Source organism: Venturia canescens, chromosome 5 (genome assembly GCF_019457755.1).
Source record: "Venturia canescens isolate UGA chromosome 5, ASM1945775v1, whole genome shotgun sequence".
In the NCBI taxonomy this organism is placed as follows: domain Eukaryota; kingdom Metazoa; phylum Arthropoda; class Insecta; order Hymenoptera; family Ichneumonidae; genus Venturia; species Venturia canescens.
This window is the reverse complement of record NC_057425.1, coordinates 15,299,042-15,325,664: the sequence shown is the minus strand read 5'-3', so window position 1 is coordinate 15,325,664 and position 26,623 is coordinate 15,299,042. Positions and strand designations below refer to the sequence as shown.

General features: G+C 36.0%; 1 protein-coding gene across 1 annotated transcript in view; it reads right to left on the bottom strand.

Annotated features, from left to right (window-relative positions):
• Positions 1-26,623, bottom strand: part of LOC122410432 (acetylcholinesterase-like) — a 180,967-nt gene that overhangs the window by 123,530 nt on the left and 30,814 nt on the right. The window lies entirely within an intron of this gene.

Here is a 26,623-nt window from a genome sequence, read left to right as displayed (position 1 = left end):
TTTAGTCACGGTTTTCTTTTATCGAAATTTTTTGGGAAAATAGGCACAACCACAGTGAGCTTAATCCCTATCGTGATCTCATTCAAGGCCAACAGAAGATTGGAAATGATTTTGTTTTTCAATTTTTTCATTGACCTGACATACAATTTCAAGTGTATATAAATTTTGCGTTCACCGTATTACGTTTTTCTTCTCATCGCATATTCGAAATGAGCATATTGAATGCATTACGTAAAAGTTATTTAATATTTCAATTTGCTGTAGTTTACTAAAAATTATACTTTTTTCCGATAAACCTTAAATTCAATATAATATTTCCATATCGTGGACTTCTTACTCATTAAAGTTGATCCTCTGCGACAGCCCCAACCAAAAGTTATGTACCGTCTGCATTTTAAAAGGGTTGACAATTTGTTCGGATTATAATCAATAACTTTGTAAAGACCCTATATACGTACTCAGTGCCAGCAGATATAGTACAAATATCATTTGCTTTCATAAAATTTAATCTAATAGTATATTACACTACAAGGGCAGAAAGTTTGACGCGCAGTTCAGGGCTATCAAACTTCTGCCCGTGTGGTGTATACTATTTTTCTTCACAGCCGGTCGAAAGTACGTTTCTTCCGAAATATGCATCTATCGATATAAGATGTTTTGATGCCTGCCCCGACATTTGCTGCACGAGAGAAGCGAGTGCTGCTGGTCGGGGGGGCAGGCATCAAAAGAACAAGATTAGCAAAGATAATTTATATGAATATTTGCATTCTTATGAACCTAAAAATAGACCTTTACGAGAACCCATCGGAATCGCGGAAAAGCGATGACAATGAACAGCTAATTCACGCGTCACAACCTTACTTTATGAAAAGGGATTCTGAACGACTATATTCATTTTATCAGTCTGGTCACTTTATTTTTGGCCATTGCATTGACTTTATCTGGAAGGATAAATGTATGTTATTCGTTCGGATTTGTAGCAGTATAGTGCTATTATTGTACTGAAATTTCGGCACTGAAATCGGTGCCGAAAGTACGTACTTTCGACCGACTGTGAAGAAATAGTATTTTCAGCCCTAGGTGTGTATTTCCGCCCTAAAGTGTATTTTCCCTCCCTAGGTGTGGAATATACTATTTTTGATCTGACATCACGAGTAAATTTTTTGACGGAACTATCCGGGTTACGCTTCAATACACAGAAAAGGTTGCCTGTACAGACGACATTAGCTTGTTCGCTTGCAAAATATATCGTATGCAGCCTAAACCTTCGTACTTCTCGAGACTATATCTGTCAAACTAGATGGTCAATCACCTTGATTTTTTTTCACAATATCTGTGATATCCTGCTCTAGCTCCTCCTCGTTTATTATAAACTTCCTAATTTTAGTACTAGCGGTAGAATTAATAATGTGCTGTTTGCCTATGCATGCTCCATATGTTACCTGTTAATTGAGTCAATTTCAATTACATATATCTCGGGTTCGGGATGGTGAAACTCGTTCAAATTTTATAGAGGCGTCGTTCATATGTTAAACAATACGTGTGCCAAATTCAAATAATTTCCTAATTTAACTGTCTCATGAAGGAACCACCTTAAACATGAATCATCGAGTTTATATGTGTACGCGACATTATTTTCTATTTTCGTCATTCGAGTCATTGAATAGACTGAAATCTCAAACGATTTCAATCAGAATAATTTGTAGATTATTTTAATTATTGTAAATTATTGTAATTAGCAGCGAGCGGTCATATGATGAAGATTGTAAACTACGAATGCAAAAACCGAATCGATAATTCGATTCGAGACGGTGCAGCTTTGCCTTCAGCATACTTTGGTTATTTAATGACCAAACAGACAAGAAAAAAATCAGAAGAAATCGGTGTTAAGAAAATCGGTGGAAAAGAATAGTTATTCTCGACGTATGTCCCTGACTAGTGGACACCTTTGCCCTTTCACCAAGATTCACTCACACGAAGAATTCTCAGCCCCTTCTGTTTCTTCTCGTTCTCGCTACCTCTCCGTTTCTCTCATTCTAGTTCCAATGGACGTTACATTGATTATCGGCCAGACGGTCTCGCGTTATAGTTATGTGGACGAATGTGAACGTTTTTCAGCTCGTCACAGCTGCCATTCGTCGCACACTTTATGCACTATAAAGCGGCTGGCTGCGGACTGTATGAACGATGATAGTATAACAACGAAACCTCCATCAGCACTGTCTACGTGTTATTGCAATCGATTTTCGCTGATGCATTTTTCCCTGACATCTCGATGTCATTCAAATTTTTCTGTTCGATCCCCGTATTTACTTTTCATATCAATGCTTTATCAGACGTTCGATTTATCAATCTGATTTTTTCCCTTAAAATTAAAGACTCACGGAACTTTATTTTCAAACTAAACTCCAAAAAGTAATTACGATTCATCGGGGAATAATTAAAAACCACATAAAAACGAGAAAAAAATGAAAAGAATCGATTCATCGATACAATTTTATATTTTCGGGAATGAGATTCGCGATTGATTACCAAACCCATTGAACCCTCGACATACATTCTCGTTCAAAAGTTTGGGTTCACCTGTCGAAATTTCAGTCCACAGTAAAAGTTTGATAGCTCAGTCAAATATATCAAGCTTCCTTTTGCCACCTCATTATATTTCTTATGATTTTTTTTGAGCTAGTACACGCTACGTGCTTCAAAATACAGCCGTTTTCTGACAAATTTTTGACCTTCGTAAACTAATTGTTTATCTAATAGAAATTTTCTCCTCCAGTTTCGACTATAATAGTTTTTTAGGAGAGTAGCAAAAGCTCCATAATTTTTCAAAATTTGTGGGGTTTTTTTATTCAAAAATCGAAAAAAAAATTGAAAAAATGTCAATGAATTCGAAATCATAAATTAAGACTTTCTTCTATCTTGAAATTTTATCCCAAATCCAATAATTCTCCAGTTATACCGTCTCTTTCAGCCGAGACCTGGGCAAAAGTGTCGGGAAGAAAAAATTTCGAAGAAAAATTCTAGAATAATTACAGAAAATGTATTATGAACTCACACAACTTTTTGTCTTCTTGTTATTTTCTCTGAACTCCAAAGTCTTTGAAATACGCTACAATATCTAGAAGCTGTTGTGGACGAAACTGGAGAAAAAAGTTTCTTCTCGAATAGATAGCCAGTTTACGAGAGTCAAAGATTTGGCGGAAAACCGCTCTGTTCTAAAGTGCATTTCAGTTTAAAAAAATCACAAACAATATTACAGGGTGGTATAAAGAAGCTCGATTCTTCCACTTTAAAATGACATTTATAAAATTAGATTTTCTTAATTTTTGACTGAGCTATCAAATTTTTGCTGTGGGTGGAAATTTCGATAGGTGAACCCAAACTTTTGAACGCGAGTGTACTTCAAGGGCTTTCAGTACTCTCTCAAGTTTTCTAAAGATCGATCTCAGTAGAAATTTAACGGCATTCCCTTATCTCTCGTCATTCGATTTTCGTTGAAATTTCACCTCATAGTTTCAAAGCATAACGGTGTGAGTCATTAATACCTCGTTTACATTTTTCATAATTAGCAACTACCGATAGCTCGTACCAGCATCCTCAAATTGGTCAAATCTAAAATCGATAATGGCATGCCCCAAATTCCAGAAAACACTGTGCCTCCTACATTGATCTATCGAAATGCTTTAGGTCATAAATGTTACAATATGTACAATGACTTTATTCTCATTTTTCTTACGCTTCTTGGCACGATTTTCGTTTTTTTAACATTCTTTATTATAATAAAAGTATTGAACTGAAATAATTTTCATAAACATACACAAAGGTAACAGACCGAATCTTCCTTGCTAGCCCTCTCGTTTTTCCAAAAAAATTCAAATAAGTAAATAAAAAATAATTGTGTTTAATGTATTCGCAGCAATGATAAGGCTTGAAAAAAATATGAGGACCGAACTTTTTGACCTATCCGGGCAATCTTCTCCATTTCTATGTATCTCCTAGTTGCAGCTCCTATTGTTGGAACGGAAAAAACGGATACCTATTTTCCTATCAACAAAACATTTTGATACATCGAATCTTAATATATTTAGGTCTCTTACAGTTTCCGGAATTCACAATCATAGTAAAACATGCTGCATATGGTAAAGTGAAATATAAGATTAAGAGAAGAAAGGGCTTGGTTTGCCAAGTCTCAATACTTAACATCCAATAATATATAACGTGAGAACGGCTCTTTACGTATAATCTTTGAACGTCGCTCTCGCGTTCCAACAGAAAAACAACAGTTGCAACTGGATGCGAAGCACTTACTTTAAAACTTCGTGATAACCTCCGTCATCACATACACCTTTAAGCACGCGAGTAATATAAATCAGAAGTTTTTTCGATGTTTATCATTATCGTAAAGTACAAGTATTCCATTCTACATATTCCTTGTCATATTATGAGTTTTTATTTAAATGAAACGAATATTACGCTCCCATTTTCGAAATATTGGCAGCACTGTTTTTCATACTCGAACGACTCCATAGTGTGAGAAAATATACATTCAATGATACGTCATACAACGCATCATTGAACATCCTTAAATAACCAAACAAACCAGAGTCTGTAGGTATGAAAACTCGCAAAGTTTTTTAATCTTCACTGCATGAAAACGAAGTCGTTACTTTTAGCCATTGTAGTGTTTACACCAAGTTTCTATGAAAACAAAATAAATTCTCGTTAAATCGTGCCTCAGATATTAAATTTCAAAAAAATATGAACAGTCTCAGTATTCAGAACATCCCGTAATAGAGCATGACTGCACACAAAAATCAGACAGATTCAATTCTCGAAAGTATCTATGACATTTTAATATAGACAAATTTTCTGGGCTCGTGACGTAATCATGTTTTTTAAAAATTAGGATTATTTTTAAATTTGGTTTGTCGGATGGTCATGTTTTTAATGAGAAGTTCTCAGGATGGGGCCGATAAGTTAATTTATGCTTGACGCGTATCGCAAAAATTTCATCGTCAGGCATTGCTAATCGGAAACGGCAATCTTTAAATGTATGGAATATCGAGGTGAATGGAATCCCAAGATCCCAAATCTAGTTTGTGTCTGTTCGTAATAATGGTATCTATTATTTCATAGAGAGATTAATCACGTGACGGAGTGACTCGATGAATTTGTGTACGTTCGTTGTATATCTGTCTGTACGCGGCGGCGTGTATGTATATGCATGTCAGAGGCAGAGGAAGGAAGGTGACTTGCTGAGGGTAGAAATGAATTTTACACGTGGATAGAGTGCGATGTATTTCGAGGCCCAATTAAGGCTGCCAGTCCAATTAGGCGGGTCGTGCATGCCTGGTACGCGCGATCGTGATGAGATCATACCTTGAATATCGAACTACGTAACTCTCTTCGCCTCTTCCCTCTTTCCTATCCCATTCTTAAGCCAGTTTTACCCTCAATTGTAAATAAAAATCTTCCCGTGAATCTCCATCCAAGCGTTATCAATGAAACTTTTGTCGTTTTTCATCCTACGAACAAATGGATTACTATAGGCACATATGACAAAATTATATTGTTGTATAGAAATTTATAGTTCATTTGGTTAGTAATAAATGAACAAGAAAAAATCGCTCTTCATAAAATGGTTTTGTAATTTATGAAATAATGTTAACAGGTTTAATATTCTCGAAAGAAATTCTAAGTAAAACGATGCACGTAATTTAACGGTTAGAGCGTACTTTAGATATAAAGCTTTTACGATCTGGAGGATTGTATGAAAAGCGTCGACGTTATATAAACGTCTAAAGGTCGAGAAAGCTCTCGTTCACCGTCTAGAAACATCTTTGGCGAAGTCTCGAGCGTATAAGATCTTAAAAAAAAGAGGACAACAAGAAAAAGAAAAGCATGAAAACGAGGGTCTGTTATGTTGTCGAATAATAGTTACGTTTTTCCAACAGAAATTCAATCTGCCGACGCCGCCGAATGGAAATACTATGTTTCAATATAAAATTTTGTCGCGGGAGGCCAAATATCGCCAAATATCAAAAAGAAAAATTTTGGCAAAACAAGTCAAGACGGGCCGTGTATTTTTACTCGAGATTGGTCGATTTCTCGTCTGATTTGTGAAGTTGAACTGGTTGTTATTTGTAGAAAATTGGTCAGATAAAAATGATGAAAGTCCCGTAAGAGGATCCGATTAATGCGCTTCCTATGATAATTTTTTTAATTTAGTTATCAATATCTTAAAAAAATCAAGAGATCCCTTGGAAACTCACAGAAATGTGGAAATGACGGTTTCACTAGCGTATCGAATTCTGTCGTAGTGTTGGAACCAAGCTCTCGTTTGGCCATGAACTCTCGACGAATAACGACGAGATATTCAGTGAAATAGAGAGAAGGATTTCACAACACAACGAAGTCCGAGTTCACTTGTGGTTGATGCAGATCCAAGAGCGTAGAATAAAATAGAGATCTGGAAAAGGCGCTTGAAGACTTTTGGAGAAACGTCTGGAGTAGACCGGAGATAGAAATGAATGAAAACATAAAAGCGTATAGAGTCGAGGTTACGAAATGGCAAAATAGAAACGGATGAAAACAGAACGGAAAACTTTAAAATGAATGAGCGAAGCATAACGAGGTTGAAGTACATTCTTATGAACCTAAATGTGAAAAAGGAAGATGAAAAAAAAAACTTTTAACAAACGAATTTATTCCTTAGAGTTTTCGTCGGTTGCCCTTACCTTACCAATGTATATACATACAAATATCTCTTCCTATCTAATAAATAATTGAAATAGATTGAACGGCAAGAATGTCTGTAGGAGATAGTAGCGAATTATATCAACTTTAGGAAGCGGAAGAAAATATATAAGACCAGAAGAAACCACAATCGACCAGTGTAGTCATCCTTTAGTTAGGTTAGGAGGACACGCGGTAGTAGATAAAGTCGAGGCTTGGTTGGACATCAAGGCTTGAGACTCGAGTAGTTTCGGTAACACGCGCAATACTTTTACAGTGAGAGAAGAAACTGGTAAAATTGCTGCAATGGAAGAGAACTAAGAAAGATTGGCGAGTTAAGAACCAAATGAAGTAAAGGAAGGAACGGTTAAAGGTAAATTCACAATTAAACAGAGTACAAAGTTGATGTTTCCGTGACCGAAACAGTAAATATATGACAGTGTGAACAGTGTGTAAATATGAAAGAATGAACGCTATGAATACAAATAAAAACAAAAAATCGTGAAGTTACTGAAATTTCGTCAATATCGAATTACCTTTTTATAGATCAAAACAACTCACCGAAAAAGTGGTAAACTTCAAATTTTAAAGTGTTCAATAAAACAGCATAGACCAAAACGTATAAATGTTAGTTAAACGATGAAAATGATGAATGAATTGATTCATCGAGCAATATGAAAGTTGTTTGAATCATTTGAATACAGGTGAAAAAGAGAAGTGAGTAAAGTAAATTAAAATTATTGAGTTAATAAAGTATAGTCGATATAGAATCGCAGTGTATAGTCCAATCAAAATTTATTACAAAAATTGACGTTCTCGATGTGTTGACTACTTTGGTATTCTGATTGAATATACCAGTGGATTCGGAAACTAAATACCCAGACACGCATCACAGACATGATTTTTAGTAATGGGTGAAAAAATGCTTTTCATTCTTCGTGCAAGATTTGTAAACAGCTAAAATGGAAAGTCATTGTGAGACAACCCTTAAGCGTGGGTACAAGAATAAAAAAGAGAAAAAAAACAAAAGGAACAGGATGAAGTAACGAATGAGGAAAGAAGGATAAAGGCGTTAAAGAAGGGGTAAGATAGAGAGGGCAGAAAGCACGAGTTGACCTGCCTACAGGCGCCCCAGGCTCGCCGGCCTCTATCGATTCGACACCGACAACTTGTTGGCTCTATACCCTAGGTGAACTAGTAAAACGGGAGAGGTCGCCCATTCGCGTTCCCGCATAACCGACTATTTCACTGCGAGCCACTGCCAACCTTGTTCCTACATCCTCCGCTCTTTAACTTTTTTCTTCTAGCCCACCACCCCCCTCGAATCACATTCTTATATATCCATTCCTTTTCGCTTTCTCATACTAACAATACTTTTTATCATTTTATTCTAGGGGAACAAACCGTTCTTTCACGTTTTTGATGCACCTTCTCTTTCTCTCTCTCCCTCTCTCTTGAATTTCTTTTTGTCATTGACACGATCTCTCATTCTACATCGTGAGAATTCCGAACTTTTTCTTTCGCGCAACTTACGACTTGTACCAATCAAAATTTCCGCCGAAAAAACCTCACGAGCGACAAAGGAAACGTTGAAAGTATTTTGAAGCACAGTTCAGATTCCTAAACTATTAGAGAAATGATTTTTCGATGAACTGAACATTCTTATTTTTAATTTTTTTTTTCAACAAGACTCCGATTTCATTGAAAATTCCATAGCCCGACATAAAAAAAAAACTGCTGATTCGACAGCACTTTTTTAAGCAAATATTTTATTCATTCAAACACTCAACTTGCTGGCTCCAATAAACACTCCTTGAGTTATTATGAAAACATTTTTGAATAAGTTTACTTTATTATTCCAAGTCTTGTTCAATTGACAAATTTCCTTCATCGATACAAAAATCGAACGAATTTTCTGTTTTTCAATGTATTGTCGATTAGAACCATAATAATAGTAAAGAATATTTCTGAAAATTCCAGCGTGCAATCAGTTATTTCGTTGATATTTCATAGATTTAATTAGTGGGATGAAAATTTTGAACAATGAATGGGAACAATTCTCCGGTGAATTTGACATCGAATTCAGTGAAATGTCATAGCAGCAATTTTTGTTTGATAAAAATCAAAATTCTATAAAAAATGCAATCATTGGAATCAACAAAGGCGGCCTACACGCTCGTGAAAGTTCAAATGTCTTTATCAATTTTTTCTGCAATAGCTAACGAGTTTTTCATCGAACGGCTGTATATTTTACGAAACTGAATTGCACACACCCGCGTACGCACACACGCACACACACGAAAAGACCTAACCCAACTTACATTCAGTGAAAATGGACGTATATATACAGTTGAGCATATCGGATGTATGTTCTGTATATTCAGACAGGGTGGTAAACATCATACAGCGTTAATTGACCCAACCAATAATGGAGTCAAAAAAAGCGAGACCATTCACATTTGGTAAAAATTTGAAGAACCCTACTGCTTTTTCTCCCATACGAGATATAACGAAATATAATAATGAAAATTTTAGATCAACTCAAAATTCGAATGAGAAGAGGATAAGCGTATTATAATCGTGTAGATTGAAGCTTACCGACTGAAAATAATGTTAAACTATTGATAATCATAGTTTGAAAAGATACCTATTTGAATAGGAAAAGGATAGAGGATAGCAATATTCGATTTTAGTATATTGTGAAAAATGAAAACGAACATTTTAAATTTAATAATTTGGTTTTGAAAGAAACAGCAGCGTTTCAAAAATCACTATTAAAGACATTATTCTCTGAACCACTTACAAATGTCGTTGCTATAAACATTAGTTCTTGTTGGAAATAGGTTTTTTTTTTAAATTTAACTCCACCGTGGAAGCGAAATGCAATTTACATCTGGTTTAAGCGAAGTGTAAAAATATTCTCGTGTCACGTCGGAACACCAAGCGTTTATTCAAAAAAAGAAATAAATTAAAAGCACGAAGGGCGATATGGATCATGATGGAAATGTTCCCCATCTTTGTTTTTTCTCATTATTACAAGAGTTAATACAATCAAAATGGTAAGCGTTTCAATCCAATTGTGTTATGGTCGTAAAATAATCTAAAAAAGGATCAAAGCTAATGAATGATGCATATTATTCAAAAATGAATAATCAATTGTCGAAATGATAAAAATTTAACCATTAATATTAAAAAATAATATACATCCTTTCAAGACCGTAATATATTGTATGGACTTCGTGAAATAAAAACGTGTATTTGAAAAAGAAATGGAGTTGCATATCAAAAGATGACCCGGTAGAGTTTCGGGACAGGTACTTTGACAATCGTCTGCTGAACAGAGGCTCGGCGAGCCGATAATTTCTCCTTGCGATACGATTTACAAGAGGGGGGTATGGAAGATTATTTTCATGAAAGCTATCGAACGAATGCGGGTTAGTTTTTCTTCGATTTCCAAAAATATAGGAATAAAGCGGAAAGAACGTGAAAGTGGAGTTATTCTCGAAAATGTATAGGAGCTAGCATAAACCAAAAGGGTAAATGTCTCCCGTTACGGGGGATATACGGGGGCAGAGATTTACTGTTCATATAATGATCCGTGGTGTTGTACGTCACTCCGTGACTACAACTTTTCTTTTCATCGATCATTTTTTTTTTTTTTCATCTAAAACAAATAACATTTATTAGTTAATATAAGGCCCAATTGTAAGTGTAAATAAAATAAATTAAAATATAAGCATTAGAATTAGTAAGGAGTAATATAGCGCACACTGTTGAAAGCCTCCGCAGGCTAAAAGGTCTCTCCGCAGTCCCCCCCAAACTGGAAATTCCTTTCCGCTGGCTGCGCTGACCTGTAAATACAAAAACTTTTGTTATTGATGAATTTGATTCTTTAAAGTTATTTACTTTTAACTCACCCTTGCTGCACAGGCTCCGTTGACTGAAAAGTGAACTCCGCTGTCCCTCCGCAGACTCCGCTAGTGGAAATAGGGCTCCTTCGCAGTCTCCCATGGCTGAAGGTTCCTCTCCGCTGGGTGCGTTGACCTGTAAAAAATACAAATAACCTTTACTATTAATTAATTTTATTCCTTAAAACTACCAAACATTTAATTATTAATAATTCTACAAGCTAAAGTAACTAAAGTTCACTTACACACACTTACCTTTACTGCGTCTGGTTGAACAGGGGACTCCGCTGTCTCCAATGACTCCGGTGTCTCCGAGGACTCCGTTGGCGCATCTGGCCCCGCTAGCCTATAATTAAAAAGTAAAACTTAAAAGTAATCAGTATCAGTATTTTAGCATCCTAGTCTTAATTATAAACGGTGTTTCGAAAAAACTACTGGTAAGATACTCACTATTATTCCATCCGGAGAAGATCCTCTCCGCTGTCGCTCCACTGACTCAAAGCTCCGCTGGATCTAAAACAAATAGTAAAAATACATGTTATAAATTGTTTTGCCATTCATTCAGCTTCGAAAATTAACGATGTTAATTCATTACGATAACCATGCCGATAGTTTTAAACACTTACCCGCAGGCCCATTATCGCGACACGTCAATTATACACACTCACACACTGTTATCGCGACACGTCAATTGTACACACTCACACACTGTTATCGCGACACGTCAATTGTACACACTCACACACTGTTATCGCGACACGTCAATTGTACACACTCACACACTGTTATGGTGAAACAGCCCAGCTCCCGAAAGGAAGCAAAACCCCAAGCTACCGAAAGGAAGCATTCTAGCTACCGAAAGAAAGCCCAATACTCCCGAAAGGAAGTCCCTCACCAAGGGCCTATAGTAATAATAGGACTTAACTCCCATTCTGTCACACCCCACCTCAGATCGTAAGAATTTTCGTTTTATAGTTTTTTTCCAGATTCAACGCTAATTTCAGCCTTATCGCAAATTTACAACTCAACCTCAGTTTCATATCCCAAAATTCTTTTTCTCGCATATCTTTCCATAGCCATATTTCTAATTCTATATATCAGTCACCCAAAAATCTCATGCCTAAGCAAAACAATAATAGCTATCGTAAGCGAAAATTCTTACGGCAGCAAAAATTACAACTACCTACAATAGTTAATATCACCCATACAGGACCCGATCCGTGACGCGAAAGAATTCATCATGAATCGTTTGATAAGTTCCGGGCTAATCCCACTGTGTTCCGAATCGAGTTCGACAGAGTAAGAGAACCATCCGCAAATAAAGAAAATCTCGACAACAACAACGACTCCGAGTTTAAACTTCCTTCTCCTCTCCTACACCCACCATCGAAACCGCTTGCGCCAAATTTTATCACGGCCGTAGAGACAAAAAAGGATTTCGATGCCTTATTCGTACACCTGCTAGACACCTCGGTTCTCTCCACGGAAGCCGCTCCGCCACTAACCCCGGCTCCACCCCCGCTCACGTCTCAAAAACGTGACGCCTTTCTGTCCCCAGAAGGCGTAGTTCCTCCGGCAAGACCCTTAAAAATCATCAGCGACATAACGCTCTCCCCGGATTCTCAGCTTCCGCAGGTGCTCATCCGACGACGCAAGGCAGAGGAATCAAAACGGGCACCGACATCGCGGGTACTCGTCGAAATACCAGCCACTGAGACGAACCACGAATTCCCTCAACTGACCCCTCAAGATCGAGAAGTCGTGAATCTCATCTCCGACATACCTGAGCTCTAGAAAAAAAAGGGGGAAAAAGGTTAAGTAAGGAAAAACTATGAAAACCCGGGAAAAAATTTAAAAATAGCAAAAAGAAAAAAACAACAAAAAAAGAAACTTTGGCCATAATGAGGCATGGCATAAAATCCTAAAAAGCAAAAATTTAAAAAAAAATTAAAAAAAAATCAATCAAACAATCAATCAATCAAAGGGTTATATACTTACCTTATCTACTTACCTTCCTGAAGACGACTTCGCTGGATTCGCACGGACATCGCTGGGTCGAATCCTCACAACCGCATTGCTCACTCACTCTCACCACGTTGCCTCTCATTGTTGATCCCGAATACCGAAGAGTGCATTCAGCTCACCTTCATCGGGTACTTTCAACAGTGGGTGTAAGTCGGAATGGTCTCTCAAAAATGTTGCCTCTTTATTCTTGCTGTGATTGGTCGTTTGGAGATCCCGAATTCATAGTCCTGCTTTCGGTTTGACAGTTGCATAAATACGCGTTTCTATCAGATAACACTTTTTTCATATGCATGGGAGTGATATATATTCAAAAAGTTGGACAATTTCAAGACGAATCAGATCACGTATTTTGGTATCAACGCCGTTTAATGATATGCGACCCAATTATAAATGCGAACAAAGAGACATGCAGCACGGGAAAATAAAAAAATATTTGACAAAAAAACCATGATATGGTTTTTCAGTCTCCATTTTTTTTACCTCAAAACGAGAAATCACTTTTCATTTAAATATATTTCAGCTTCAAATGTAATATTATGCTTGTTATTTTATTCGCATTCACTTGAACTGCGAATTGAATTTTATTTCGTATCAATTACGAATAATAATAGATTTATCGTAGGATAGTTCTAAAAATACACAGATTTTACGAAGAATTGAATTATAAATCGTCGGGATGGAATGTGAGAAACTATACATAGAGTGGGAGACGATCTCGTAGGTCTCAAAATTTTGTGGTTCAGATTGATTTCTCCTCAATTCAATGATACATCGACGGCTCTTATTTGTCAAAATCTAGGTGGAGTTTGTGATGATTTTTAGTATCCACTTCGGACAAGTTCAAGGGTTTCGTTGTCTAGGTCAGCGACTTCATGGCGTTCGGTGTCTCGGACGATGTTTCCATAGTTTTTGCTGTCTAGGTCGACGGCTCCATAGATTTCACTCTCGAGGTCGACAGCTTTATACTTTTCAATGTTCAAGTATATTTTTCCACAGTTTTAGGTGTCTAACTCGATAGCTCCATGGTTTTGGATCTTTAGGTCAACAAATTCATAGTTTTCGCTATGTACGTCGACAGCGGTCTAGGTATATTTCTTCATGATTTCCAATGCGTAGGTCGATCGCTTAACGGTGATTGATATCTATAGGTACATTTCTTTACAGTTCTGGACGTCTAGGTCGACGACTTCATAGTTTTTAATGTGTATAGGTATATTTCTCCATAGTTTTCGATATTTCGGTACATTTCTCTTCGGTTCTGGACGTCTAGGTCGACAGCTTCATAGTTTTTAGTGTCTAGGTATATTTCTCCATAGTTTTCGATGTCTAGCCATACTTTTCTATGGCTTTCGATGCCTAGGTCGACAGCCTCATTGTTTTTGATGTCTAAGTATTGTTTTCTATGGTTTTCGATGTCTAGGTCAACGGCTCCATATTTTTCGATTTATAGACATTAGGGTGAGTCAAAGAAAACAGTTTTTTCACCACACCTGCGCCGAAAGTTCAACTTTCCGAAATCGGAAGGTTAAATTTTCGGTGCATGTGTGATGAAAAATAGTATACACTCCACTAGGTGTGTAATGTACTATTTTGTCTTCAAAGAACATCCTTCAATAGTTCCAGTAGCATAAAATATGACGCCTGCCCAAATTTCAGTCCTTTAAAATATATTTTAGAGGTCGCTCATCGCGATACTCTGTTTCCCATTTAAATAACTCGGGGAGCACATCACTCTCGACTTTGGAATTTTGCAGCCCTTAAACCAACACGATCAAAGCCGTAATTGTTGAGAAAAAACTTTGCACAGTTGAAAAATATGTTTCACGTTATACACACCATCAAAGGCATCGCGGCTCTCTAAGGTTTGTCATTGGTTGTTTTCCGAAACGCATTGAAGAATGCATGTCTGTAAAAACGACCACTCAAACCCTTTGGGCTCTCATTGATTGTTCCGACTGTACTAACACAACACAGATCATATGATATCATGTGATGATGTGAACGTGATTAACCTGAAACCCGGTGCATGTCAACGAAACTTTTTGAGGTTTCGATAAGTGTATAAAACGGCAACAATCCTTTATTAAATCAAAGTGCGAGAAATAACTAAATAAAGCAGAATTATGGTGCTTTTATACACGGTGCTTCTATTCTGGTTGTACAACCATCTGTCAGTTTTTGATGATGAGCAAACGAATACCAACAGCCATCTAATAATAAAATTTCGGAAAAATAGTGCGAGATATATGAATTCGATTCAAAGTTCTTATACAACAATAAAAAAATGTATTAAATTTACAGTATTATGTGAGTTTTGTAAAAACAGTGCGGGTTAGTTTACTCCGATCGCAATCTGTTCGCGAGTGTTTGTTGATATAGAATATATATATTACTATTAGGAAATTTCTCCTTGTACAAATATCTTGATTTTACGTTTATTTATGACATGATTTTGTTATAATGCCAGTTCTTATTCTTTCAAATTTTTTAACGGGAGTTGCAAGAAAAAAAATGTTCGTTCATTATAACCTCTCAAACGTTCTTTCCAAACAGGAATTTTATGTTGTGTAATTACATTAAAGAAAAACATACGTGGTTGTATGTAAATGAATTCAAATAAATTTTGGAAATTTTGATCAAGTAGAACTGTCCAATCCAATGTATTGTTGTTATATTTTCTTTCATTTAGTTTGGTCGTGTCCTCCGGGCCCTTTTTCCCACCTCCTTAGCTTACAGTGTATCCATACTAATTTCTGTTCATTCTCTAGACAATATGTGTATTGTGTGTATTTCTATTTTCTCACATTGATTTCAACAACACAATTTGAAAAATTTATAACAAAAAGTGTTCATGAGTGCTTCTTAATACACCCAAGTTTTGAAAAAAATTTTGGGCAATGTAAATGTATCGATATTCACTTGAGATGTTGCATGATGAATTTAGAAATTTATTTCAGTAAGTCACGGGGTGCTTTGTTTCTTGTAATATCAATATTTGTATCTTCGAAATGCAATGGACACCTCTAAAGTTGAACAACGTGATGAAGCGATATGTATATTGAGTATTTCCACGCCGTGTTTGCGATTGGCATTATGGTTTGAACAATTCATGTTTGTAAGTCTAGGCCTGATCATTTTTGGATGCAATCAAGTATTTGGTCTGCATATATAACCATGGAGACATACAAAATTACACCATTTTGCTTCCCTCAACATGCACCATGTCTTTCACTATTTTTTTAATAAGTTTCGAAAATGTGATTCAGGAAATTTTGAAATGTTTTTCCCCATAGTATCAAAGTTTGCATTACTGATATGCAACGAGTACCTGTAAACTTTAAAAATTTTGAAAATTTTCGAAAACAATTGGAAACGCTATCGCTCCTGTAAAGACTCTCTGGCAACGACTCGTCATAACATAAATGTACTTGTCTCAGAGTCGCTGCCGCAACTCTAGATATTTCTGTGAAGGGACAGGTGCGCCAATCTTTTCACTGCTTGGTTCCGACTGTAATATATGATAGAAAACGAAGAAATTCATTACTGAAATTCAGCTGCTTATTTCTGAATAGGTCTGGAATTGTTGTCTTCGAAAACCAATGCACAAATACATGAAACAATTTTGAGTTCTGTTCGCTTTTGTACGCTGTTTTTTTTTACTTTTAGTTTTGGCATAATTAATTTAATGAATCTGTGGTATTTTTTTCTGTCTGTATCAAAATGTAGATAAATATGTAATGATAATTACATAAAAAATATTATAAAACCAACTGTAAATAATTTCAACAGAACAATTCAAAAATAAATTCAGTCTTGAAAAAATATTAGGGGAGTATGGGGTAAAGTGGCCCACTTAAGGAATTTAACGAGTTTTGTCGGTTAGCACATTGTCATTTACTTATTTTTTGTCCCAAAAATGATTCCACCACCTTATTTTTCGAATTTTGAAAAAAAAATTTTTGGGGCAAAGTGGCCACCCCCTCAAATGCGGTGAAAATCGATAATTGTCACTTCTCGTTAAATAGGCGTTGTAATTAACTGTTCCCGCATGGAACATTGAAGGCTGCGATAAACCGAAAACAAACGAGGCATAGTATTGACCCTCCTTCGATGGGATGAAAAAAAAATTAGTCGGAATACTTGGATAAATTTTGCTATTACCCATGGCAAAACCCCGTTCTTATCGGGCAAATCGTGGGAAAACCGCCATTATCACGAGTCCATCGTATCGCGCAAATCTGGTGAGTAAGAAAAAAGAGATCATCAAAAAAGAAAAATTCTTGTCTGTGGTGGACGTTGATTGTATTTTCTGCGATCAACTTTATTCGCATTCCTCGGAAGACTGGATTCGCTGCGAAACATGCCTAAAATGGGCACACACCTTGTGTGCAGGTGTCGATGAAGATGAAGTCCGTTATAAGTGCGATTTTTGTCAATCAAAATAAAATAGACATTTATCAGTAATTCGCAAAATGATTCTCACCCTCTGCCTCAAATAGCTATCAATTTCTCAGAAAACATAGAATTCTCACTGATCCTATGCCCCAGAAATCGGAATTCCGTGAGTGGCCACTTTGCCCCAGAATTCAAAAATGCCCCCAAAAAGTCGGTGGCCACTTTGCCCCATGCTCCCCTACATTAAAAAAAAAACAAATCTGTAATTATTTTGTAAAGTGAAAACAAATCAAATAAAACATGAGAAATAAAAAACCGAAATATCGTGCTTGAAAACATTTTGAAAAACGATGCCCCGTTCTTCTTCACTTACTGTAACAACTAGATCAATTTAAAAAAAAAACCATCTAAGTTACGTGCAACATTAAAATTTGTGATATCAATTGGAGGTCAAGTATTTTCTAATGAATTGAAAAAAGTTACCACTTGAGTTACGTGCAGCACTAAAATTTATGATATCAATCGCAGGACAAGTATTTTATTAGTAACTCCAAATTTTAACATTATGAAATTGTTCTAAGTTTTTAAATCTAAAAAAGTCACATGAAAGTTAGTCATTTGTTACTCTATGATGGCAGAGACTTATAAGAAAATCAATTCTTCTCAGATTGTCAGGATCTTCTGGTATTATTCACACAATTCGACAAATTGTGGAGCTGTCGACCCAGTATCGAAAAAAGTAGAGGAATATGTCTAGAAATCGAAAAATATGAAGCCGTCTCTCTGTACTCGCGTTTATTCTTATTGAATTACTCCGAAATAGGTTGGTTTCAAGACGCTGTCGCAACAAAAGGAGCGCTACAGCGCTACTACAAAACCATTCGCGCACTTCAGCGCATGGGATGCACCCTGGTAAAATGAAAATGTGATTTGACAAGGATAGTTGATCCATTTTATTTATTTATTTTTTTATTCAAAAAACGTTATCTAATGTCTGTTTGAACATGAAAATATCAAGAATATCGGAGGAAATTTATTCCTAACTAAAAAAAATCCGTGTGTACAATATATCGAATTTTGCGAGTTTTATTATTGTCGTTTTAGTGCTATTCTAATTGTCCTCTAATACGTCTGAATATAAAGTTATTTTCATATAGCTTTTGACTTTTGATGATCACATATACTAATAATGGCATAGTGTATCTGACAGATATACCGTCATGAGTCGCTAAATGACATTATTTCTGGTCGGATTATAATTTTTATGCTTAGAAATACCATATATGTAACCAACCACGGGGTTCCCTAACCACCATTCGAGCTTAGAAACAAATATGCAAGTTTGAAAAAAATGAAAGTGAGTGTAGCTTGTTTCCATTAACTTCAAATACGATTTAAAGGAAAAAAATTTGCGAATTTGAATCTGGCTAGCCGATATCACATTAAACTGTGTAAGAAATTGATGAAATAGAATCCTCGTAAAAATTTACTGGATATTTAGCAAGAAGCAGCACTCCGTAAAATTCGGATATACCCTGAACCTCCGGGTTAATTTCGGACGACCCTTGGACTGAATCGAAATTGCATTAGAAATTGCTACAAATATCAAAAACATATTTTCGACTCGCACTTTTGCTTGTGCAACTTTGTGAGCTCACATTTCACACTCGATTCACATAATCAAGTCTTCCAATGGTGAATTTTCATATTTTCTAAAATAAAAATAACTTTTTGTTTTCACATCGTTCACTGCTACATTCATGCATTCAATATCACACGTTGGTGTTTTCATTCATATGAATTTATGACGTTACTGAAATTTGGAAAAATCAATCCACATGGGGTAAGAACAGAACGTCAGAAATTCCTCCAAACAAGCCGTTCGGAATTACCCCACACTGCGAAATTTCACAAATTAATTAATAATTAAAAAACAGTTGGGAAGCCCAAGTTTGAACGGAGTTAATGATTCTTATATGGAATAAGGATATTAAATTAATTTTTTTAACAACATTGAAACCGTTTATGTCGTAGTTTCCTCAATTTAATATATAGGCGAAAATTAGATCAAAATGTACGAAATTTTATAATCGGTCTTACCTCGAAGAAAATAAATCACTCCACGCCTCGAACAATGTGAGCGCACTAAACATCGATAGAGCTATCGCATGAGTTCAAGTGCGTGAAAGTGGGGGTTTCGGAATATAAAGATACTGTCGTGTCCGTATTTACCCATAGAATTTTTCATAGAATTTAATTTAATCTAGAATTTAATTCATAGAAAAACCAACTAAAACGCGCGCGTAGCGCGTGCCTGAGCTAGTGTATTAAAAAATACATATATATGGCTGAGTTAATGATAGGAACAAAAAAAATTGTTCCCATTTCACCGGGCAATTAATCAAATGAATATAACACTCACGATGGAGAAACGGAGTTTCCTCGAAATAACGCGACCGATACTAATGAGGCATCCTACAATGCTAATATGGTGCTTTACGCTCTCTCTCTCTCTCTCTCTCTCTCTCTCTCTCTCTCTCTCTCTCTCTCTCTCTCTGTTTTTCGAGAGTCCTAAAACGCCAATATTGGTGTCTACGAGTTTGAGTGGTTAATGAGGAAATTATGGGTTCTGGTTCGCAAGACCTCGTACCTGGCAATGCTTGTCGCAAGCGGTAGCTTACATAAACTCGATACGTCAACCATTCGATATAGAACGTTTATAGTTAAATCGACATGTAGATGACCGAGAATGCGAGCAAGACTACTCACATCCAAAGTTCGAGCTCTTCCACGTATATACGTGAAAGCTTCTAAGTTCGAAAAATGGAAGTCATAGAAATACCGTAAACACCCAAGGCTGAGTAAAAGAATGAATTTGATTCATAGCATTTTAAGTGAGACAGTCATACTGGTTGACTCAATTTGCAAACAATTTTAAATGCCGTATAATCAATACATCTCCATTGCAAATATTAACGTGAATAATGATGTATCGAAAATCTTTGTGTAATCAAATTTTTCGGACCTTATATTACGCTCACGACTTATGCATATAAGTAAAGTTAATTAGAAAAATGAAAGTCGAAATTTTTAGTAATTAGATGCGATGTCTGTGGGCGTGTTGGAAAGTTCACATACCAACTGGGCAAAGTTTTTTAACTACGTAAAGGTTCATTCACATATATATATATATATACAAAGAAAGTAAAACTCTCGCACCATTCGAGCGATATTCTATGGGTAAATGCGGGGTCTAAAGTTCGAGCAACCCTCTCGAGGTCTCGAGGTCATCGGTCGTGCTCGAATGCACCACGTCAAAATGGAAAATGAAGAAAGAAAGAGAACAAATCCAAACGATTTAGTATCGAACGTTAAAAAACATAAAAAAGCTAAGCGATGAAAGAGGTAAAACCACTTCGAGGAAAAGGTCAAAACCGTCTAACGACCCCACAGCTTACTACTCCCTTCGAACTCGTTTCTTATTTACCATAGTTATAACCCCGCTTTAGAGCGATATCGTCGAAATTTCATTCGTATCTGGAGAAAAAAGTAATTACGAACTATTATTTCATATTGCGAATAAAGTATGAGAACTGTACTCGGTAAACGATGCGATGAAAAAAAAAAACAAATCGATGATGGAGTTTCATCATATATTGGGAACCAACCAATAATACTACTGAAGGATCTTCTTTCGAAATTGTAACGGTTACTACTAATGTTCCGATTATTTATAATTCTTCATTAAAATTAACAGAATGGAAATCCCAAAAATGAAATGTTTTTCGATTACTTGAAAATCCATGAAGAAATAAAGTGTCAAAAACCATTGAACCCTTACGTTTGTTTCATAAGCGCTAGAGAAGAACGTCATTGTTTCTAAGGCTTCAAATATTACATGTATGCAAGCGTGATTTATAACAAGAGCTATGTTTATCATGTTCTTATCACGTTGTACGCGTATGTAAAGCGGTAAAGTAGCGTGATTATGGTAACATATCGCATACGTGTACAAAGCTCCGTATTCCGTAACGGTTGCATTTGTCTCGTGAGAGTACTGTCCGATTTGCGTTTGCACACTTATGGGTTATCGGGCTCGGAGAATCGCCCAGTGAACCCGACTTTCGTGCTACGTCAAATTGAAAATAGGTGCGCCCTTCGGAACTTATCACTTTTATTCGTCTTCCAATCTCATTTCAGACGAATTTCATTTCATTTTTTATGTCTAATAATTGAAGTAACATTTCCGATAGAAAATTTTACATTAGATTTTCAACTGGAATTTTTATACGAAAATCGTAAGAACACGAAATCAGTGAACTTTTCGTATAAAATAATTTCTATAAACACTTCTACTTTTTCGTATACTTTAATGTTTACTAACCGAGTAATTATTGTAAAAATCAATATCGACAATTGATCAATGAGTTCATTTGGCTTGAAAGCCTTTTTTTGAAGGGGCTCCAGCCCAGGTACTCAAAATCGAAATAAAACAAATAGAATTTTATTTGAAACGAATAAACACTAAAAAGAATCGATGATAATTCAAATTAACAGGAAATATGGTTTCGGCATTTTTAGGGTGAATAAGTTATCGAAACCGGACTGTATCCAGAATTAATTTGCATCGTTACGCCTCCATTTTTTAAAATAGTCAATGCACCTTGCTTCGGTATAGCATTTTGTATTGGATATCGAGTAGCACAAACCCATCGTACGTTATATATTTTGGTGTTGTTTCAGTTGCTCGTGGTTCTGCGGCGTGTTTTCCAACGCTATGCAAAGCTCTCTTCCCCTGTCGGACATTATTTACAGCCGCTGAGCTCGTATTTCATCGATCTGTCTCGTATTCGCCCACGCACCCAGTCTATGAGTTCGCGTCTCCTTCGCCACCCTCTCCACGTCTCTTTTTACCTCGCGCTCTCCAGTTCCGTGTGTTTAGCTAATAATCACAGATTCCTTCGGATACAACGGGACCGATTTTTTCCTTGAATTTTTCCAATTTTCTTTTTATTTCGTCCTTCACAGTGTGACAACCAACTTAATACTGATCTGAACTCGTCCATTGCTTTTCGTTAACGTCTCTTTCATTTCAGCCTCATTTCCTACTGATTGATTTTCAAAGATTCATTCTATCCTATACCATATCCGATACCGATCGATATTAATGCACGACAATTCAGATCCCGAATATAAGCGATTTCTCATCAATTCCACTCGATACGATCGATTCGCCATTTCTTTTTTTTTCCATCGCCATACTTTATCCCAATAACGGATATGTATCCTGTTGTTTGTCACAAAGACAGATTTTACGGATCGCGTTTGAAGTTCAACGCGGAAGCGAATCGAAATATATACGTTTGCACCCACTCGACGTTTTTTTGCCTGATTTACAAACAGGATATAGGTGCATATTCCTCTAAAGCCTGATGGCTTTCGACTATGCCAGATAAATTGTTTGGATTCCTGTGGTACCTATATTTTTTTTTCAACGCTGATCTTCTCGTATGCACGACCTTCGGTAGATAGTTTGAGTACAAAGTTGCATGATTTTTTTTTTTTTTTTTATTTCATATAATGAACGAGAAATTCTTTTGGAAATATTTATTAATTTCGAATTTGTGAAGAATATAGGTAATTCCTATTTTTCTATTGATTTGAAACGGCAAAACATTTGTTTGTCGAAAACTCCCAAAATAGCAAAAGATTATCATTACGTTCCGTTCCTGATATTCAAAAAGTACCATTTCTTAAACAAAAGAGTAGAAGACGAGGAAACCGAAGGGAAAGAAAAAGATAAAATGAGCAGAATCTAAAGTTGAAGATATAAAACTCCGGAAGCCATCGACGCCTTCCTTCTGGGATTTCTTTCAGTACCAACATCTTTTCATTGATGCTCGTGAATCTCACAGCAGAACTTTTTTCAAACGGGACAAGCAGGATCACTCTAATATTCACGACGAAACTTTCCACTTCTGATTTTTCGAATTGTCGCTTCTGCAAATCGCGAAGAAAACTCGCGCCAATTTGTTTGCCCCATTCCAATAATTCGTTCCTTCCACAAAAATATTCAAACTTAAAAAAAAAATGAAAAAAAACGTCTAAATTTGAGCAAACATAATTTCAATTGCAAAACTCTCGTCAATATTGATGGGATACCTAATTTCAGAAAATCAGAATAATTACGCGTTTCAAAACTCGAGTAGTTCTAGAAACTAATGGAACTCATTTAAAGCCTTGAATTTTAGCGATGATGATATTAATATAGTATATTGTATATAGATAAGGTAATACCATATATATATAAGATTAATATAATATTATATATATATAGATAAATTATAGCGATGATAAGTAACTTTATTCACAGTATCACTGGCGTACATAGTTTAATCCGACTTTCTCAAGTTTCAGCAACGTCTTCGGAAGGTAAATGAGAGAGGGTGTTGGAAATTTTTCTTTAATCAAGAAGTTCAATAGCACTTTTTTTTCCTAGATAATGAAGTAAAAAAAGTGTTCAAAAAGAGGATATATCGTAAAAGGTTACTAACGTCGCGTGCGATATTGTGACCTCGTTAACTCTTGGTCCGTATGTACTCGGCTCCAGTGTGGTTTCGAGAAGGGAATGAAGAAAGAGGCGGAAGGTGAACATGACCACAAGAAAATTAGACGAGTCCAGGTTCTTTCCGGTCTGGTCGTTCTCCCAGCCTCCTGGGAATTGTACCCGGGCAAGAGTCTGCCCGCGCGAGTGTTAAGAAACTTTTCTTATCCGTGTATATGTATATATATATATATATATATATATATATATATATATATATAATCCAGGCGATTTTCTTTGAATGCCTTGAGCGAGTCCCGGACGTTTGACTCCCTGCTTTTTTTTCTTGCTTTCCTTTCTTCTTTTCTCCCTTTATTTTTCTTTTTATTTCCTCACCCATCTAACGTTCGCACCGTTGATCCCTTTGACTCTTTTCCTTGAACATGGCATGAACATTGAGCGAAGAAATCCACCACATATTTACTACTCCGATGCAACAACTAATAGGATGCTGAAATCTCTTTGAAAACTTTTGGTTCTTATCCACAAAAGTACCTACCCCGCGCATGCGTGCGCATACATGCACACACCCATGTACACATAAAGGTAACACCGACAAATTTTACGAGCGCACTTGAATCCAACAAACGCAAAGAGAAGGCAAATTAGGCCCCTCATGTTTATTTGATCTACTTCCTGAGAGGAAGTTCAATTGAAATGAACCCTCATGGGTTCACCATTGTAATTTCTCTCACGTAAACAAATAAACGTACTTTATGACGAGAATCGTCGTATGTCTTGAAAAGAATTTCCAGCGAACAGAGTGTAACGATCTTGCTCCACATTTTTTACAACCATTGAGAACAACCTTGAAATTCGAAAAGGCTTTTTATTTTCTTTAGTGTTCATGTTCCGATAGATTCTGAGGCTTTTCACCCTAAGTTTGAGGATTAAATAAAATCTGAAAAATTCCTCTAGGGAAAAAAAGGTTGGGACAAGTACATTGATGGTCCCTCGTTGCCTGATCATATCACGAAAAATGTAAAAAAAATTCCATAAAAAGAATTATGAAACCAACTGTAAATAACATCAATAGAAAAATTCGAAAAGAATTCACAAATCATGAAAAAACATCATATTTAAAGAATTACAAATCTGCAATTATTTTTCACAGTGTAAAAAAATTAAATAAAACGTAAAAAATAAAAAAACCGAAAACCGCGCCTGAAAACATTTTGGAAACCGATGCCCCATTCTTCTTACCTTATTCTAACAACTGATCTCGCCAGATCGGAATTGTCCCACCGATAGTTTCCATCTCATCAATGGCTTATGACTACCTTCTCTATTAAACTTGTCGAACTGCTATTCGACACTTCGTTTGTAGTCAAATAAGATCGATAATTCAAAATGGTATTGCACGTATGAAACATCACTTTTGGTTGAATGTCCAGGCCTAAAACTAAGATTTTATTGGTGAATTTTTTTTTCAAAATTACGAAAAAAATATAACCAAACGAGATCCCATAACGCAACTAGTTTTAAAAATCGTTGGATTAGTTGAAGTTTTTTTGAGAATTTTTTCGAAAAAAATTGAAAGTGTCTTATTGCCTGAAATTATTGGTTTTTTGCTTAAAACTGCGAAAAATTGATTAAAATCTACATCAATAATTTTTTTTTTAATATCTTTGAAAAGAACAGAAAAAAACACTCAAGTTTAAAAAAAAAAGTTCAATTCGGCCCATTTTTTGGAAAGTTATAGGGGAAAAAAAAATCTCTATTTTTTCCAAAAATCATAACTTATTATCCAATCCACTAAAAATTCTGGAAAAAATCAAGAGAGCTCCTTTCAATGGGTATAACAACCTGAAAAATTTTGAACCAAATCAAAAATCCAAAAGTTTTGAAGTGGCTGATTTGAACTGTAATTTCTGAGAAACGTCTGTGTTTTCTTTTATTCACTCAGTTATTAACTATACTTTTTTTGCAATCGCAGCTAGTCATACACTGACACTCGCCTTTCGATTAAAATTATGTCTGCTGTTACCGTGCTACGTCTTTTTGAAATGTCTGCTGTGCTGCCGTGTTACGTTCTGAAGTTGTCGTCAAATTTCCAACCATCAACAACCAATCATAACATCTAAAAATGGATGTCGTCAGATCCAGCCAATCAGAAACTCGAGAGCATCAAAGTGCCTTTGATGGTGTTGTAAATACAGACACATAAATTCTTGAATGCGTTGGTAACTTTTGCATAATCTGGAGCCTGTGCAAAGTTTTTTCTCAGCAATTACGCCACCGATAATGCTGATTTGGGCGCAATCGAAATAGAATTTATTAACTAATCTCCAGTTCAACTTTCAAATCCTCAGATGACTCAGGAGTTTCGTAATTAAACAAAATAACAAGCCAATTTTACCCCCACCACCGCGAATTGTTTTATTCAGAGAAAAGGTAGTCTCGGCGAGCTCGGGCCAGCAGACGACAGGGCTGTCAATGTACTTGTCCCGAGACTCTACCGAGTCTCTTGATACACTTAGCTCGAATGTTATGGTTGAAAATGGAAAGCATATATCTGATTCCGGGAATACTGTCCTCGAACAAATTTTACATGTTCCCTTCGTGGCATTAGCTAGGTTCATTGAAAAAAATTAGCCCTCCCAGTTAATAAAACTTTGAAATTATCTCTATTATCGTGGTCAAATAAAAATTTTATCGAGATCTAATGGATATGCGTTCTATTCCGAGCACAAAGGATACCAATATTCTCGACTGATATTGAATCTTTTTGCTGTGAAAATAACGTTTTCGAGGCATGATTTGTGTATAGATACTTCGACGACGTCGGAACGCTTTGGATTTCAACGAATCCTCGTGGTAAAAGTGAACGATTACAAAAAGAAGACGAATTTCCGATTCAACGAATATCGTAAAACGTAGTTAAAGATATATTCATTATCGTTGGATACAACTAAAAAGCAAATAATGAATAAAAATCAGTAATGACTCGATC